The sequence below is a fragment of the Condylura cristata genome, unplaced genomic scaffold (genome assembly GCF_000260355.1).
Source record: "Condylura cristata isolate star-nosed mole 26May11 unplaced genomic scaffold, ConCri1.0 scaffold00024, whole genome shotgun sequence".
Classification (NCBI taxonomy): Eukaryota; Metazoa; Chordata; class Mammalia; order Eulipotyphla; family Talpidae; genus Condylura; species Condylura cristata.
This window is the reverse complement of record NW_004567125.1, coordinates 7,287,929-7,303,102: the sequence shown is the minus strand read 5'-3', so window position 1 is coordinate 7,303,102 and position 15,174 is coordinate 7,287,929. Positions and strand designations below refer to the sequence as shown.

At 48.1% G+C, this 15,174-nt stretch overlaps 1 protein-coding gene across 1 annotated transcript in view; it reads left to right on the top strand.

Moving 5' to 3' along the window:
- The window catches only part of LOC101618382 (chromosome unknown open reading frame, human C7orf50), a 118,726-nt gene that overhangs the window by 20,921 nt on the left and 82,631 nt on the right, over positions 1-15,174 (top strand). The window lies entirely within an intron of this gene.

Here is a 15,174-nt window from a genome sequence, read left to right as displayed (position 1 = left end):
AACCCACAGGGCACTGGCTAAACCATCCCTCAGGATGGGGCTGCCCCATCAAGTTCATGTGAGCCCATTCCCCTGCAAATACCTTTTGGCTTCCCCCTTCCCTGACACTAGAGAAGTATAGTTTGCCCTAAAAATTCTCAAGTGAGGTTTAAACTGCCAGAATATATATAAGCAAACCTGGAAAACAATGAAGACTGAATTTTCTACAAATAATGATGATTATCCTGAGGCTGGGCCTGCCTGCTGGAGATAAATAAATTCCCACCTACTTTTAGATCATGCTACTCTGAGACACACCCATGGCTCCCTACTGCCAGCTGCCCAGGGTGCCAGTGGGGCTCTTGATTGACTGGGTCTCCAATTCCACACAGCTGCAGGGCTCCTGGCTAATAATAAGCCACACGTTACTCAAGTGAATGTCCCAGTCTGATGAGCACTCCAGGTCTGCGTTTTGGAAGTATAACTTGCTTCCTTTGTTTTTCTGCAATAAAGTTTTCTGTTTAGAATATAAGTTCCGTAAGATTGTATAACTTCAGGACAGTTCAGATTCTCAGCTTTCTTGCTTAGATTGCGTGAGTGCTGTGGGGCTATGTGCTTGTTTTGAGGAAGAAAAAACAGAACAGGAAGAAACACAGAAAATGCCACTTGTGTGCGTTTGTTACAAAACACAGGCTACAGGAGAACTCACTTTATATGCATGGGAATATCTCTAATCTCCATTCCTAGTCACAAACCCATGCTTCCTTTTCAGACATGCTGGCGGCGACCAGGTCACAAGAGAACCAGATGACAGTGCCGGGCAGCCCCTGTTCCACAACAGCATCCTGACCAGCAGAGCCAGGCACACAGAACTGCTTAGCAATGGCGGCCACCTTTTCACTCGGCCAGGGGGTTAACCTCAACTCAGGGAACATGTGCAGCCCCAGCTCCCCAATTGGGAACAAGGTGCTCGGACCAGGGCAGAAGGCAAACTCGTGTAGGGATGACTGCCAAGTTCTAGGGTGCTCTGTAAGTGTGGGAACCTGTGCCCATAAACTCTAGTCATGTATGTATCTGTATACACACTCCGTGTGCACACACAGGTTTCACAGCCATGTGTCCTTGTTTACACACGTATAGGTACATGTACATGCCTCTACGTGCGCTCATACCTGCTTGCTCAGACTCAGACATGCGTGCCCGCACTGGCACTTACAAGCTCAGATTCATACACAGCTTACACATGTGAAACCTGCACATTGCCCACATCTTAACTGACCTGGGGTCCCCTGAGCTTGCCCTCCTGGAACACTCAAACCAGAGGCTGGCAAAATGTGGAGTCACATCTCCAAACATGAATGGGTGGCAAATGCTGTGTGAGTAACACTACAGAGCCCCCAGAATAAAACAGCATGAAAAATTCTCCTCTGGTCCTGAGGATCGGAGCACTGGACCTCGTTCTAAAGGGTTCACCGTTACAGAGGAGCCGCCTCTACTTCATGACTGCCAGGAATCAGCCATTTAGGCAACAACAGAATCCAGCCCACTGGCAAGTGTTGGTATCTGTGTTGGATGAACATGTTGTCCTCGGAGTGAAGTTTCCTTCAGTTGAAAGTATAAAAACAGAAGCAGGTATTTATGAAGGAATAAAAAACCCAACTGTTCTGTATTTATTATTAATAGTCACTAGAGTGACATTTTAGCACAAAAATGTGGTCCTGTTGGAAGATCGTGGCTGAGAAGGCTGTCAGTGCACAAATCACCCTTTATTTGTGGTTCAGTCTTCAGACCCAGTTGTATTATCAGACAGATACTGATGAATTGTCTGATGCAGCTTGACTTCCTGGTGTGAGATCTAAGACATAGGAATTCAGATATTGTTTCATTTATTAATTAATTCGAACAGTGAATCGCTGCAGCCCTTACTGAGGCTCATCACTGCCCAGTGCTGTGCCAGCTTTCACAGGCGCTGCCTCATGCATTCTTACAGCCACTCTGTGAGCCAAACTTCTCTATTTTAGGTACTGTGTTGGGCTTCCCATCACAGTGGTGAGCCTAGTCGTATCTGACACAGGCCTGTATAGCTCAGTATCGCATCCTAATTTCTGACTTACTACAAAATACTTAGGAGCCCTGGCTCGCTGGCCACATGTTCCCTGGCATTCACTCTCGACTGCCAGTTCCCTCTCTGAGCCGCACTAGGAAGGGACCTAGTTATACCAGTCTCGTGTGTCCCAGCCAGGTTGCTCTAGTGGGTACGTGCGCCTAGCTGCAAGAGCCCGCAGAGGCTTTGGGGGGATGGAGACAGCATCATTCAGACCAAACCTGATGGTCAGCAGGGAATCAGGACCTCAGCCTCCTGACTACAGATTAGCCTTTTAGAACAGTATCTGGGAGCACCAAGCAAGAGCTGGTGGTCGCTGACATGTATACATCTGTTGTGATGTCCACGCCCTCACGTCTGCATCCAGCTATGTGTTTGGGCAAATGCAAGTAACAGTTTCCTCCAAGTTCGTAAAAGCAGATTCCTAAAAGGGGCAGCACAGCTTAGACCAGGAAAAAGCCATCCTAAACCACTGAAAATTACCACAAGAATAGTAAGCTTAAAGGAGACACTGTTTATGCTGCTAACAGCAGGAGACATGAGCTCTGTGCCTGGGAAAACCATCTTCAAAGCAGCAACTGTTTTCTCAGCTGTGAATACTCCATCCTGGGAACTCTTTTCGTACCACTACAAAAATAATTTTGAAAAGACTGAACAAATATTCTACCCAATCTGTCCATTCTGGTATTTTAGACCGACCCCAAACTAGAGGACTTTCTTGTATATATTGTCTCATTAGCCAGTGACTAATATTCTTTATAAACATTAGTGATGCTATAATGAAATAAGCTTCCTTAAATAAATATGGTAGCAAGGCACTTAGCTGCACACAATAAATTTAGTGGCTTCCTTTGAATAGCCAGGAAGTGGAGATAATCTTGGCAGGAGAAAGGGCAGAGACAGGAAACTCTCGACTTCTGCGTGTTTTATTTTATTAATATGTACAGGCTCAGGGAAGAAAATGTTAGACAGTTACATTACAGGGAGAAGACAGAACCGCCGCAGGCAGCGTTACCAGTGAAGGGACACAGGCTTTGCCACAAATAAGCTCTTGGTGCCTCTGGGGCAAAATTTTCTCAAGTTTTAAAATATCCAATTTATATGATGAACAATAGTTTCCAGAGACAGATTACATGGCATCCCCTTTCTAAAGGCAAGAGAAAAATCAGGCGCTGGGACAGAGACCCAGGTCTGGGTGGACCCTGCCATCCTCCCTGGGGCCTCCCTGGAGGGCTGGTGCAGGGATAAGCTTGGGCCCCCGGACCAGGCTGCCAACTCCAGGTGGCCCTATGTTGCCATGACTGTGCAAAGTGGGTTCAAACTCAAAACAGGCCAAAGAATTAGAAAAACGAGAGTTTAATCACTATTTGTGCTTTATTACAACTACTTGTGATATGGAAACCTAAAAAGCCAACTGTGTTTTTAAATATACTGAAGAAAAACTTATGAATATGCCAATATAGCAATTCTCTTTCAAGTCCCATATTTTCTGTTTTTCAAAATGCATGTTTTTTATTATTATTATTTTATTGTAACAGTTTATTTTTCCATCATTTGTGCCTTTTTCCATCTCAGGTGTAATCCCCCGTGTGCCATCACTATAGTCCTGTACACTTCCCCACCCCCCTGCCATTTTTGATCCCATTCCCCGCTCCACCCCCTTAAAATGTCTCTGTTATATAGTTGTTCACAAAATGCATGGATTTTATAAAGAGGGAACGCCTTGGTTTTACATATTAAATTAAGGCTGTCGTCAAAGATTAAATCACACCTGTGTCAGAAAGCTCATAAAAGGGACGGGAGGGACACAGACAGAAGGCAGGGTGGGACCTGAGAGGGCAGAAGGGGTGGCTCCCTTCAGTCTTATTTTAATTTTGATGCTATTATTTAGCAAATAATCAGGCAAAACATTTCTGGGGTGCATTCTGTGTGTTCTTCATTTGATATAGGCTGTCTTTTTATTTTGCCAATTCTTGGGCACCAGGTACGACTGTGCCCTCACACCAAGGGCCAAGAGTTTTGAAGCCCCACATGTAATGTGGCCACAGGGCTCGGGCTGTCCTGTGCCTGCACAGATAGGGGCGTTTGCAGTGGGGGCTCACTGGCATCTCTGCATACAAACAGGGTGCCAGCTTCAATTCACAGATGCATCAGGGCATCGGCACACACTCGGGACCCAGCCAGATGGGGCCCCAGAGAGTGGGTCAAGAAATAACTGTAAGCATCTGCCATGTCAGAACAGGGGAGAATTTCCTGGACAAAGCAGCACCCGGCTAAGTTAAGGCAGTGATGGCCTGTGTTCTGCTTGCAGCCGAGTCAGGGCTGCAGGGAAGAGTGTGGTCTGCACTGCAGTCAGTACTGGACGGAGCAGCTGAGGGAAGCTGAAACACCAGCAGCACTCTCAGTAAGGACGGCGGGGCCTGGACCCTCCGTCAGCTAGGGGTGTATGTCAGGGCAGAGAATATGTCAGAGGTATCCCTGCAAGCATGGAAGAATGGACTAGAAATGATACCCAGTTAGGGGAGTGAGGTTCTGGGCTGCAGCCTATTGTGATACCCTAAAGCAGTGATCCCTTTAAATCTTTCATCTCATGTCTAAGGGAAGCTTAGTGAGTGACTAAGTACTTTCTCGGCCATCAGGGAAGCACCAAGATGTTACATCCTGACCTGGAACTAAACTGCTTTGCACCACCATTTCTGCAAGGGGGACAGACTATTCTGGAGAAGGAAGCTCTGGCCACCTCTGTCTTGGGTCCCTAGAGGAAAGTCTGCTAACAAAGAACTAAGGGCCAAGTAGGTGGTGTGCATGTGGTGAGGGTCATGTTCACCCAGAAAAACGGCTACTTCCCTTTTTCCTAGACAAGCAGGCAGAGCCTGAGGGGTGTCCTGTACGCACGGCCCTCTAGCCGCTGCCACTCGTGGAGCTTCATAAAGCGAGGACACACCAGCCAGCCTAGGAGGAGCATCCGTGGCCTTTAGAGCCTTGTCTCAGAAGGCACTGTCCACCCTGCTGCGTCCCAGGGTGGCTTTTTGCCTTCAGCACAGTGTGAATGTCAGGGGTCAGGGTCACTGGGGACCCCTCTAAAGCTAGCCTTCACCCCCAAAGTGTCCCAGAGGTGAGTGCACCATCCACTTTCCCACCAGAGTGGATGAGATTCCTGGCATGGCCTTTTCCTGATGGCATCTCGCCCGCTCTGTTTTTTTCTTCCTGTATTTTATGAGGTAACATTGATGTGAAATAAGAGTCAGAGGTCCGGCGTTTCCAGACTGAAATGTGTATATGGACTTGTGCGGACTGTACCGGCTCGGTGTCGGCTCCGCCCGCACTTGCCCGGACCCCTCAGCACTGCTCAGATGACCAGGTTGCCACACAGATTCCTGCACCGCAGACCTAAATCCATTTGCTGCTCAGCACCCCCTGGATTATCTCTCTGTGATCCAAAGGTGATTGTTCAGAATCCAAGTCCCTATTTTCCTCATGTTCCAGCCACAGCCGTCCCCATGGGAATGACAACAGTGTGCCATTGCTCCAGTTGCTCTGGCAAAAATCCCTTTATGTGTTCTCTCTGTTACTCTGATAAAACACACATTTGAACCAGCTTGGTCAGCCACCTCTGCACATCAGCGCCCAGTTTAGCGGCCGAAGCGCAGTCACTTGGCCGTGCCAGCACCCAGTGCGTCCAGCTCCAGCTCTCTTCCCTTGAGCTAAGCAAACTGCCCCCACTGACATCCCTCCCCAGCCCCTGACTCCCATCTGCCTTCTCTCTGACTCCTTGGGACCTTACATGTGTGGGTCACATGGTGTTAGTTTTCTTCTGTCCACCCCTCTCTCCCCTCTCCTGTGTCTTTCCCTCTCTCCCACTCCATATCAAGCTCACTGGGGAACCCTGTTGACCAAGGACTCCCCAGACTTCTCCCACTGACACCACTCCTGTCCTGCCCCGATCACAAGTAGCTTCTTCGCTGAGCTCCCTGATCCCACACCCCTTGGGTTCCTCCTACCCAAGACCAGCGTCAGATCTGTTCCTGTGAACAGCCAGTTCACAGGACTCATGTTCCCAAGGAGGCTCTCAGTGAGCCTTCCTGATTCAATTGAGAGGCAAGTCTAGAATGTTGATTACCCCTTATTCTCGTCCAGATCCACTTTTTTCCACACGGAGTAGCTGATCCTAATCAAGCTGAGAAAACTGTCCTCTAGTTTTACTTTCCTGAGCATTTTCATCATGAATGGAGATTAAATGTCAGAACCTTCTCAAGTATTGGGCTGGGTTATGGGATTTTTCTTCTTTAGCCTACAAAACACGTTGTGTTACATTGGTCAATAAAATTTGAGTGTCAATCAGCCTTGCATCCCTGAAGTAAACTACATGGTCCTGGATATAATGATTTGTATATAGGGTGGAATTCTGTTTGTCAATACTTTGTTAAGGATTTTTGTATCTAAATTCATGAAAACTGTTGGTCTGTAGTTTTCTCCTTTTTTTACTGTCTTTGTTTTTTGCATCAGGGTAATTAATGTTGATTCTTCTTCTCTATAGTTGGGTAGATTTGCCAGTGGAACCATCTGGGCCTGGAGACTCCTTTTTTAGGGGCTTTTAAATTTTAAGTTAGATTTCCATAATTGTTACAGTCTGTTCAAACCATTTCACATGATCTGTGTTTTAGGAAGTCCAATGTTTTTTGTGGATTTGGTTATGTCTTCAGTTTCTTTTTATAGTTTGATGTTCCCTGCAGACATTTTCAAGTTTGGCATTTGTTTCTTTAAATGTGATAAGCAAGGTTGTTTTGGGATCTGCATTTTGTATTCCAACATGATGTCTGTGTGAGTTTGTTTTGTGTTCTACTGTTCCTGTTGGGTTGCCAGAGAAGTCATGATGCATTTTTGCTTGAAAAATGTAGAAAAAAAAATACATCATGACTTTTCTGACAACCCAAATTTATGTCATCGTCTTCTTTCACTGTTTACCTGCTCTTTGACTACTTCCTGGTCACTGTTTTTGAAAAAACTTTGGGGAGTTTCTAGCGTGTGGGGTGACTTTTCTCTACCAGGAGCCTTTGTCAGGGCCTGAAGGCACCTGGGGATAGCTAGGGGTAGCTAATGAGGATCTTGTCTGAAGTGAGTGTGCCCAGCCCCAGGCCTGTGTGTGCCTACATCCTCAGAGACTGTGTTCTCGTCTGTCACAGGTGGCCTGTTCCCGAGCACTTCAGCATCTATTCTCTTGCCTGCTTTGGGTGTGTGTGTGCAGATAGGTTGTTGGGGGAGTCACCTGATCATCAGGTGGCAGCCCCATGCTGTTCTCTGAGCCTGCGCTCACTGTGGCCCTCCCAACTTAGCACCTTCATTTTCAGCCATACCCTAGAAACTGGTCGTTGCAGATGTTTCATGCTTTTGAGGTGTCGCATTTGACATGTTGCCTGGTGCAGCTGTTTCCATTGTTGTCAGAGAGAATGGATGGGGAGCCTAAGTGACTGCAGTGGACTGTCTGATGGATTTGGGTCCTGCCTTGAAACTAGGTCTTCATGCCCAAGAAGGTTCTGATGCCACTCTGGAGAGAGTACTGTTTGAGACTTAAGGACCAAACTCTTCAGCTTTGTAGCTGCAGAGAAACAAGCAGGCATCAACCGCTGTTTCTTGGAAGTAAAAGAATGAATCTAGTAATTTGAGCCAGTAGTTTGCTGTGATTTTCTTCACTTCTGGGCAGTTTACATCTTTGAGTCACCACTGTCTTGTCTATCATGGACTGCAAGATCCAGCATGGCAGTGGCCAGAGAGGTGATCTGTCTTTCTGGCTTGTGGAAGAGTTTACTGTGACTCCCCTGCAAGAGCCCAGGTCTCCAGGGCCATGGGACTCACCTGTGTTCTGAGGGAAGTTCAGAATACAAGCCAAGATCCTCACTCACCCTGCGATAAGCACTCAAGACATCTGTCCCCATGCAGAACCCTGTTATGGGCCAGGCGGGAGCTGCAGATACGTAGTGGAGCCAATTTTCTCAAGGGGAAGCCATTTCCCCAGCCTCCTATGGGGAAGCCAGACACCCAGGTGAGAAATTGGCCCAGGTGGCAGGAGGTGCAAGAGCACCTAACAGCTGTCCCGACTGGGAAGGGGAGCTAGCAACTGTGCATAAAAGTTATTCTTTCCGTTGTTCCCCCTCCCTCCACCACACTTCTTAAGAGGCCTGTTATCAGTAGCTGTTGGTATTCAACAGAACCGGCCCCCTTGGAGAGATTGGCAGAGGGGGGCATTGACTTTTCCAATAATAATTGGAATCTTTCCAGGACTCACTGTAGATGGTTTCTTGTGATAAGTTCTGGATTGATTCGTCCTCAGTTAAAGACCTGGAATTGTGAGCAAGTGTGGGTGCACTTTTGTTTTGTGTTCCTTTGACTTTTAAAACCCTTGTTCCCAGACGAGACACCCACCCACTGGACAATGGTAAAAATCAGATTAGCTCAGAGCAGCGGACGTGTTTCTGACGATAGAACAGGGTGTGGGGGAGCTTGGGGCGTGCACATGTTCCCTTCCACCCCGAAGATTTGTGCAGAGGTCCAGGGCCGGAGGATGCCAGGAGCCTTTTGAGGGCTCTCCCCAGCCTCCTGCTCCCGGAGCACCTTGAGCAGTCCTGAAGCCACACTTGATTGTTGAAGGGCCTGCTTTGGTGCATACCGTAGCCCTGCGCCCCTGGGGCTCCCCTCAGCCCCTGAGCCTGTTCCCAGAGGGCTTGCTGAGTGAGGGCCTCTGGCAGCTCTTTCAGGGTGTAGTTTGTGCCTGTGGCCACAGTGGACAGAGTGCTTTGACCAGGAGGCTGACTGGGCACTTGGGGAGCACAGCAACATTTTACAGATAACGCCACCTCTCAGACTGGCAACTCCCTCAGCCACCAAACCACTGGGAATGCAAAGTGCCAGTAAATCTCAAAGTGGAAGCTTTTCTTGACCAAATCTCAATTATTACTAGCTCCAGTGGAGCAGATATTGGGCCCTGCAGGTGTTCTGACCTCTCACTGAGCTAAGAGGGGAGACACACACCCCTACAGCCAGTCCCACCTTCCAGTCCCCCTTGAGCCTGATGCTTTAGTATAAATAATGAAAAGGTGACTTTCCGAATAGCTCAAGTCCTAAAGCTTTGTTTCCCAGAATTCTGAGCAAATTGCTTCCAGTGGAAGTGACCTAGGGCCAGCAGTCACCTGGGGACTGGACCCACCCTGGCCTGTGTGGGCTGACTCTGGGGTCCTATTAAAATCTTGGTAAAGTAAGGAGATCCCAGAGCATGATTTAGTAAATTCAGCTTTAATTTTCACTAATGTTCTTTTCAGGTTTTAATTTAGAAGCATATCAAAAGACATGCAGATAATTAGTTTCCCACTGTGGAAAAGAAAATAAAACTTGAATTACTAGGCAGTAAGTAAGATGATAGAACTTTAATTAGAAGACTTGTAGTAAAATTAGAGGACAGCTTCTAGGGTTCCTGGTGGCTGAAGCCTTTCCATTTTCAGGACATGTTGTGGTTGCTAATCAAGGCTGTGGAGTGTGGCTGCCCCCCCAACCCCAAACACTGCCTGCTGTGGGATGTAGACACAGGAATGCTGACAGAGAGGTGCCTTTACCTAAAAGCAGTGAGCTGCTGTGCTGAGAGACTGGCATGTTCCACAGAAGGGACCCACCAGTGGAAAAGTCACCCAGAGCTTGCCTTCCCCCCCCAAACATCTTTATTGAGATATCATTTACATGCTATAAATTCATCCCTTTAAAAGGTGTATTTCAGTGGTTTTTAGCATATTTTAAAAAATTGTACAACCATCATTACTATCTAACTTTGGAACATTTCTTCACCTACAAAAGAAACCTGGTTCCTTTTAGCAGTCACCCCCAATTCCTTCTTTCCAGCTAATGGGAATACTTCTGTCTCTGTGGCTTTGCCTGTTCTGGATGTTTTATATAAATGAGTCCTCCTGTGCATGTCTGGCTTCTTTCACTGAGTATCATATTGTCAATAGGATAAATTTAAGGAAGGTATCAATACTTCATCCCCCTTTACAGCTGAATTATATTCTGCTGTGTGGATGGGACCACATTTTGTCTGTCTTTCGATGGACATTTGGGTGTTTACTCCTTGGTAGCTGTGACCTGGGCTGCTGTCACACTGGCATCTATTTGAACGCCTGTTGTTGGTTATTTTGGCACAAGAGGCGGGGAGTTTGCTTTCTGCACATTTTGCTGCTGTGTGTGCTGAAAGCCTTACTCTGATATACCCCAGCCGTAAACGCTGTCCTGTGCCTCTTCTAAGACAAGGAGTGTTCTCAGTCTCAGCTTTCTAGAGGTTTCTGTCCGCTGACTCCACTGTCCTCGTAGCGCTTTCTTCCAGCAGGTCCCCTGTCTGGGCTTGATGCTGCAATTAGTCGTGTATCGTTCCTCCCCTCACTGAGAAGTGCCCTTTCTGCTGGTTGGTCTTTAAGACTTTAACTTTTGCTGTTTTTTTTTCTGTTATTTACACCAGTTAGACTAGGATGTGGAGACATGGCCTTCCCAGAGTCCTGTTCGGGTGGTGCTCCTGGCACGTACCTGGCGTGTGGTCATGTTTCCTGCATTACAGCAATTGGGCCAAGGGGTTTCTGCAGAGCCCCTCCCCTGCACTGTGCCCCGAGCCTCCATTAGTGGGTTCCATTATCTTAGTCTGTGCTGCCATCTGCCAGAGGTGATGTCCCACTGAGCCCTTTTTCACTGTCACCACCAACAGTCAGTATTTTGCCATAAACCAGAATTGCCCCATTTGTTTATTTATGAATTTACTCATTCATTCTTTTGGTCCTTGTTATTGTGTTTTATTTATTTTAATATTATTTATATCTGTTTACTGTTGGAATAGATTCACAGATCCTTAATTTTCAATAGTTTATAATTATTTACTCTTTCGTTTTCTCCATGCTCAAATTGGACAAATTTGGCCAATGAGAACTCTTTAAGTTAGGTCCTGTGTCTTGACCGACCCTGTCATTTTCTCGAAACTTTTCTTACCTTCCGGTAGTACGCTGTGTTCCTAGGCTCATCTTGGACGTTCCTGCCCCAGCGCCAGTTGGCCATTTCTCCAAGGAGCCCTGTTTTCTTCTGAGGGTAATAGTATTAAGAGACCAAGTTCTGGGCACTGGGCAGGCCTGCAGCTGGTCAGACGGAGCTAGGGAATATATCCATCTGCTCACACACAGATACCCTGTGCATATGTATACTCACTGCACGTACAAAGATACACATGGACACGCTGCACACATTCCTGCACACATGCTGTTTTAGAACACGTGGATTTAAACAGATACTTTGAGTTCCAGTCCATTCCCAGAGGTGGGGAGATGGTTGCCAGCATTTCTTTCCACACTTGTACTGCTGTCTTCTGCTGTGAGAACTCAGACTTCGAGACCATGAGCACACGTCCTGGTACAGTGAAGTAGTTTCAGAACTGCTTCCCACGTCCCCACCCTTCCTCCAAGGGAGCGTGTCTGTGCACAGATGAAGCGAGTGCCGGGAAGGAGCTGAGTGCCTCTCCTCACCTAGCGGGCCTATGGTCTGGGGATAGAGGGAAGGACCGAGCCACTTGATGACCGAGAGTTAATTATTTAGCACAAAGAAAATGATGAAATTATATTTGGTGCTAGCCCCAGTGTTTCCCGTATGCTTATGGCTCTGTACTTTTGAGCTCTGCATGGGATTTAAAGAGCACTAGTGCTCAGGAGAATTGGGTAACCAGGAAACACAAAGCAATCAAACGCCTTGATTTTTATCTCATGGTGTTTCTGCCAAAAATAATTAAATCAGCCTTAGCTTTTATACAAATGCTTTTGAGAAGAGCCTGTGTTTGAATGGGGCTGGCTGTGCACAGAGCCTCAGCAAAGCCACTGACCTTGGCGGTGCCTCCCACACAGGAGCTCTGGGGTCTCAAGGTAAAAAGAAACTTCAGAAGCCCAGTGAGAACCACTCTGTGAAGTCAGGACCTCTGCTCTGTACTCTGTACATGGTCAGCAACCCCATCCACTGATGGACGTTTAGCTCTATAGATTGCCATGTGGATATTGAGAAGCCGGAGACAGGAACTGTGTCCAACCACATTTGATCTGTCCCCTGGTGAGGGCAAGCTGAGAGGGACTCTGTGGTGGCAACCCAGCAGCAGGCATGTGTGTGAGGCACCCCCAACATTTTCAGGCTTTCAAGATGGTGCCTGTTGTGCACAAGAAGGGAGGGTTTGTTCTGGATGGTTTGTTTGGGACCCCGGATGGTAGCTGTCTCGGCTGCAGACCAGGGAGTGAATACTGTTCTCGGCAGCCCCTGGCAGGAATACTTCAGGGACTGGGGTCCTGCCCTCTCTCCATGTTTGGGAGCTTTTATCAATTCCTGCCCTGGGATACTTGGGGTTTGGGGGTAGAGGCTCTTTTTTCTACCTCCTCTGAGCCTCCTGTCTGGTGTGCTTTGGAAAAGAGTTAGGCCCCTTGACCATGATCGACCTCTTGATGCCCCGGGTGCCCTGGCTTGTCCAGGATTTACTCTGTCTGTTAGATACCAGGGTTGCCACATACCATGGTAGGCGTTGGAGCTCGAGGCAGGCTTAGCTAGTTCCTGGCAGTGTTAAGATTTGGAGCAGTAGTAAACTCTTAGGCATGAGTTTCTTTGTCTGAGCAGTGATGGATATGTACCTCATGGGCTTGCTGGATGCATCAGAGGTGAGACCAATTCGAATTGCCCAGCACATAGTCTCTCTTCCTACCCCTCCCCTTTTAGTGAGAGCTGAAAGTTAAACAGTTGGGGTCTCTAATCTCTGCATATTTGTAAAGCATCTCCTGTCACCACTTTGACAGCTGGGGAAGTCAGTGATGCATTTGCTGCTCCCCTTGTGATAGCTAGAGCTCCATGATGGAACTTCAGTCTGTGCTGACGTTCTGCAGTTTGGAAGTGCCAACACTGAGGTCAGTGGGGAACTTAGTAGCAAGCACTCATCCATAAGAGGCTCCCTGTGGGACTTAGCAGACCGCAGTGCTTGGGCACATCCTGCTGACCTGGTAGGGGCCTCTGCTGGGCAGAGTGCTGTCTCGAGAAGCAGTTCTCAGGAAGGGACAGTTGTTTCACTGGGAGCTCAGAGAACGTGGATGGGAAAGCATCTCATTTATGTTGCTGTCCTTTGTGGATTAGGTAACGTGTGGGGGTCTGGAGAGATAAAAAAGGACTTCTATTCCATCACCTAAATCATGCTCACCTCGGAGGGAGGGCAGGTAACCTGCAGGACAGCACCAGAGCGAGCCTGTTCAGCCATGGGAGCTTCAGACACATCTGTAGTGGTGCCAAGCCTCCGTCCTGGGAAGGCCGATCACCCTGAGAGTTGGGATGTTTATTTACAAAGTGAATGTTAAGACTGGAGCCTTCGGACATGGTACCTCTTCAGATTCACAGTTTGGGAAATGCAAATATTTACTGGGGACAAATGCTCTCTCTCTTGGAGGAGATTTGCACCCATAAAAATCTATAAAAACTAAAGATGGCTCATATCCCTATTAGAGGACTGTTCCGGCTGCCTAATGGATGGGGTGGTTACAATTAGATTAAAAATAGATTGCTCCTCTCTATCACCTAAGCATTATCTGCTGTCCTTCCGAAAGCCCTGCCCATGTGGCCTCACCCAAGGCAGCCAGATCCTATTCTCTTTGCCCTTCTGGAGAGGTGAGCCCCCAAAGCAGAGCCTGTGCTCGATTCAGACAAGGGACCTTCTGGCCTGCTGCTCTGTGAGACGTCATTGCACATCCTGAAACCAGAGTCTTCTGGAAAAGTGAGAGTATGTGGTATACTTCAGTAAAAACCGTCTTGTGCCTAGTAGCTATGTAGTAGAAGTACCAGATGTCCTCGCTATGCCAGGTTACACCCAGTTGACTCACTCAGGTATTGGCCTCCGAGAGTTCTAGGCAGTGGGTAGTTTTGGACTCGGAGAATGAATACCCTTTTAATGAGGTAGCAATGACTGCACTGAGGCTCTTTCTGAGCCCCCACCCCCACCCTGTTTCTCACCTGCTTAAGGAACACCTTAGAGCAGTTAGGAGAATCATCACAGGACTCTGTTGACAGAGGCTGAGCCTCCCAGTGTCCAGCTTACATTTTTTACATTTTAATGAGAACTGTGTACATTGGCATTACCACTGTTCCCACTGTTATTTCGTAGAGGCGAACTCTGCAGCCACACAGCCTTATATTGTGGCATCCCCGACCCGCATGCTCGTCTCAGTCTCACATGGAGCCAGAGACACCGTGAGTGGACGGTGACCAGATAAGCCTCATGGAGAGGAGAGCAGGGCAGATGTCACTAGAGACGGGCCATCAGCTAACACAGCTGAGGGCACAGGTATTGTCACGGATATCACTCTCAGGTATGGGCATAGGTGTCACTCACAGGTGTCACTCAGGTCTTGGCATAGGTGCAGTGAGGTGGCTGTTCTGGGAGGTGAAGAGTGCGCCATGTGAGCATAGAAGAAGCTCTGCCTATTTTCCTCTTTACCACGCGCGCACTTGTTCGTGTGTACCAATAAAAGAAGCCACAGATGTGGAAAATGTGCCATGTTCTGTCTCCAGATTCCATTTTCCCGAGGACTGCAGACCCATGTCAGCTTCACCTTGAACTTACTTGTCCTCCTCCTCTTTGTATTTGTTGGCCAACACCAGAAGCGGCTGCTGCACCGGTGTGTGCAGAGGAGTGTGAGTGACGCACCGGTCCTGTGTTTTCCCATCAGTCATGTGATGCTGCCAGGAGTGTGTGGAGGTCACAATCCATAGGAATAATGCACAGTCAGAGCCCAGGTGTGGTCGCAGCTGAGGGTTCCTCAGAGCCACGTGTGTTCATACCTGAGAGTTCCCCGGAACCAGGTATGGTGACAGCTGAGGGTTCCCTGGAGCCAGGTGTGGTGACAGCTCAGGGTTCTTCCCCGGAGCCAGGTTTGGTTGCAGCTGAGGGTTCCCGGAGCCATGTGTGGTCACACCTGAGGGTTCCCGGAGCCAGGTGTGGTCGCAGCTGAGGGTTCCCCGGAGCCAGGTGTGGTCGCAGCTGAGGGTTCCCCGGAGCCAGGTGTGGT